We start from the raw sequence: 4,202 nt of genomic DNA on the forward strand, positions 1-4,202 counted from the left end.
ATATAAGTGAAGCACATAGAGCAATTCTAACAAATCATGATGACATATGGCTCTCTCAAATAAGTGTGTCCAGCAAGGATGATTGTGACAAACTAAGTAGCAAACAAAGCAAAGACTATTATCATACAAGACGCTCCAAGAAAAACTCATGATATGTGACGAATAAAAATATAGCTTCAAGTAAAATTATCGATGGTCGTTAGAAGAAAGAGGGGATGCCTTCTGGGGCATCCCCAAGATTATTTGCTTGAGAGTCCTTGAATATTACCTTGGGGTGCCTCAGGCATCCCCAAGCTTAGGTTCTTTCCACTCCTTATTCCTTCATCCATCGTGATCTCACCCAAAACTCGAAAACTTCAATCACACAAAACTTAACAAGAACCTTTGTGAGTTCCATTAGTATAATAAAGCAAATCACCATTTTAAGTATTGTTGCAAACCCATTCATATTTCGTTATTGCATTGTACCTATTGTATTCTAACTTTACCATGGCTTATACCCCCCCCCCCCCCCCCCATACAATTCAAGATTCATCAAAATAAGCACACAATGCAAAGAAAATAGAATCTGTCAAAAACAAAACAGTTTGTAGCAATCTGAACTTTGACCATACTTATCTAACTCCAAAAATTCTGAAAAATTAGGACAATGTGGGAAATTTGTATATAAATTATGTGTAAAAAATTCAGAGCAAAAACCACATTTCTGTGAATTTACAGAATTCCAGAACTGGGTGCAAAAGTTTCTGTTTTTCAACAGAATCAAGTCAACTATCACCCAAACCATCCTAAAGGCTTTACTTGGCAAATACACTAATTAAAATAATAAAACACAATCATAACAGTAGCATAATTGTGTATTTATTGAAAAACAGAAAGTAAAACAAAAAATTAGAAGTTAACTATTGGGTTGCCTCCCAACAAACGCTATTGTTTTATGCCCCTAGCTAGGCATAAAACATAGTTTCAAGTGTTGTCATCTTTGGTTTCCAATTCCCCAATCAGACAACCATATTTCCTTGGAGTTCTAGCATATATGTTTGCAGTAATCACACTCCTAGGAACAAAATCAAGAGAATTATTTTCATATATTGGTTCCTTTATCAGATCAACGAAATTGGGCTGAACACTAATCATTTTAAGATCTTCTTTATTATTGCTAGTCGTGGCACCCTTGTCCTTAGGAACAGAAATAAACTTGCAATTCTTGCTAGGAGGAGTTTTTTCAATAGTTTTAATGGAAGAAAAAGTGGAACCCAAATTATTAATAATTTCTTCCAACTTATCAATCCTAGCGAGACTTTGTTCTACCTTTTCATTGATTATTGGTTCTTTCTCCTTTAGCATCTTTAGAGTAATTCCTTACTTTGATCCAAATTGAGTGACATGGTTATAAATATTTTTATCCAAATTATCAATATGTTCTATGGTAGGCATCTTCTTTTCAATAGCATCTAACCTTTGCATAAGATGTTCCATAGTTAAAACCGTTTCATTAATAGTGGTAGGTGGTGATCCCACTAAATTTTCCATAGCATTGATAGCGTCTATAGAGGGACACATCAAGAAATTACTTCCGGTAATAGTGTCGAGTACAAATCTATGCCAAGTAGTAATACCCACAGAAAATTACGAAGATAAACCATAGTAGAATGCTTATGAATTGATCTATTATGAGCATTGCAAATCCTATACCAAGCATCTTTTAAATTCTCTCCCCCCTTTGCTTAAAATTAAGAACTTCATTTTCGAGAGTGCATGTAGCAAGGGAAGAACTAGCCATAACGATAGAGTGGGCAAGCAAGCAAACCCATAGAAGACACAAGAAGGCAAACGGAAAATATTTTTGTATTTTTGTAAGAACTTTTTAGAAGCTGAGGAGATGAAAACGAGAGGCAAATGGCGAATAAAGTAAATGCAAGGAGATGAAAGTTTATGCGTAGGTACTTGATAGATGTTGATGATGTCTCCTCGGCAATGGTGCCAGAAATTATTCATGCTACTTGTGAGCTGCGTTGGGATTTCCTCGAAGAGGAGAGGATGATGCAGTACAGTAGAGATAAGTATTTCTCTCATTTATGAAACCAGGGTTATCAATCCAGTAGAAGAACCAAGAAACACTATGTAAACAACACCTGCACACAAACAACAAATACTTACAACCCAACGCGTAGAGGGGTTGGCAATCCCTCAACAGTTATGCGCAACTTTAGAAGATAGAATTTTTGATTGATAGATCTGACAAAGATACAAAAGAAAATTGCATCAAGGTATTTTTGGTTTTAATATATGATAGAAAATAAACCTGGGGGGCATATTTTTCACTAGAGGCTTCTCTCGAGAAAATAGCATACGGTGGGTAAAAAATTTACTACCGGGCAATTGATAGAAAAGCAAATAATTATGACAATATCCAAGGCAATGATCATACATAGGCATCATGTCTAAGATAGATAGACCGAAACAATTCTGCATCTACTACTATTACTCTACCATCAACCGCTATCTAGCATGTGTCTAGTGTATTAAGTTCATGAAAGAACGGAGTAACGCCTTAAGCAAGATGACATGATGTAGACAAGATAAACTCATGTATGAAATAAATCTCATCTTGTTACCCTTAATAGCAACGATACATGCGTGTCATGTCTCTTTCTGTCACTGCGATTGAGCACCGCAAGATCGAACCCGTCACAAAGCACCCCTTCCCATAGCAAGATAAATCAACCTAGTTGTCCAAACCAAACCAATAAATCGGGAAGAAATATGAGGCTATAATAATCATGCATAAAAGAGTTCAGAGAAAACCCAAATAATATTCATGGGTAGATCTGATCATAAACTCACAATTCATTAGATCCCAACAAATGCACTGCAAAAAGTCATTACATCAAATAGATCTCCAAGAACACCAAGGAGATCGTTGTATTGAAGATCAAAAAGAGAGAAGAAGCCATCTAGCCACTAACTATGGACCCATAGGTTCGTCGTAAACTACTCACGCATCATCGGAGGGGCAGAAAGGATGATGAAGAACCCCTCCGTGATCGTTTCCCCTCCGATGGAGTGCCAGAAAAGGCCTCTAGATGGGATCTCGTGGTTCTGGAACTTGCGGTGGCGAAAAAAGTATTTCGTGGACTCCCTCATAGGTTTTCTGATTTTAGGGTATTGAGGTGGAGGTAGGTCAAATGGAGGCTCGTGGGCCCCACTACCCACTAGGGTGTGCCAGAGGCCCCTGACACGCCCTGGTGTGTGGCCTCCAGAAGCTTCCAGGGTCTCCTATTGCCAGGAAAAAATCTCCAAAAAATTTCATGGCATTTGGACTTCGTTTGGTACTGATATTCTACAAAGTCAAAAACAAGCAAAAAAATAACAACTGGCACTGGGCACTAAGTTAATAGGTTAGTCCCAAAAATGATGTAAAGTTGCTTGTAAATGTATATAAAACATTTCAGATTGATAATATAATAGCATGGAACAATCAAAAATTATAGATACGTTGGAGACGTATCACCATCCAATACTCCACTATAGGACATAGTATCCCTAGCAGATGGGTGGGATGTCTACCCACAATAAATGACCACCCAAGTCGTCGAGGGGATGCGGCTCGAATCTGGTCATTGTCACTCCAAACCCTCTTGAGCCAACCTTTAACATCACCACATTCCCGGAACTGCTACCCCGGTATCCTCTGTGTGAACAAAGGCGATTGTCTCCACGTAAGGTGGCAATGGTGTGGCATCATTGAGCCCCGGCCCCATCAGCAGACCAAAACCTTCCCAGCCATTGGTCGCCAAACGTCCTGCCGAGGACACCAGCAAACCACCATTGAAAGGTCACCGACTACTAGATCGACCATCCCGCTGGTTGACGGTGATGAATTCTCCTTCATCACAATCGCGACGTCGCCGCATGCCGCTGGCAGCGGCGCATATATGCACAGTCTCAACCGACATGATCCACCACCCGGGCGCGGTGCACCACCATCCTCCTGGCTGGTGTCATCGTGCCAGTGTCCACATGGCGTATATTGGCCCCAGTACTCCGTTATATCTGCAACTAGAGGGCGCACACCAGTCATTGTGTGAGACAACCATAGGAGGTTGTTATCCGCATTTTCGGTCGTAGGGACAAGGAAGCGCCGCCGCACTCCTACCACTGCAGGAAGATGCACAAACCACCAATCAGATTAAGGCATG

This window comes from Triticum urartu, chromosome 2, assembly GCF_003073215.2.
Source record: "Triticum urartu cultivar G1812 chromosome 2, Tu2.1, whole genome shotgun sequence".
NCBI classification, from domain to species: domain Eukaryota; kingdom Viridiplantae; phylum Streptophyta; class Magnoliopsida; order Poales; family Poaceae; genus Triticum; species Triticum urartu.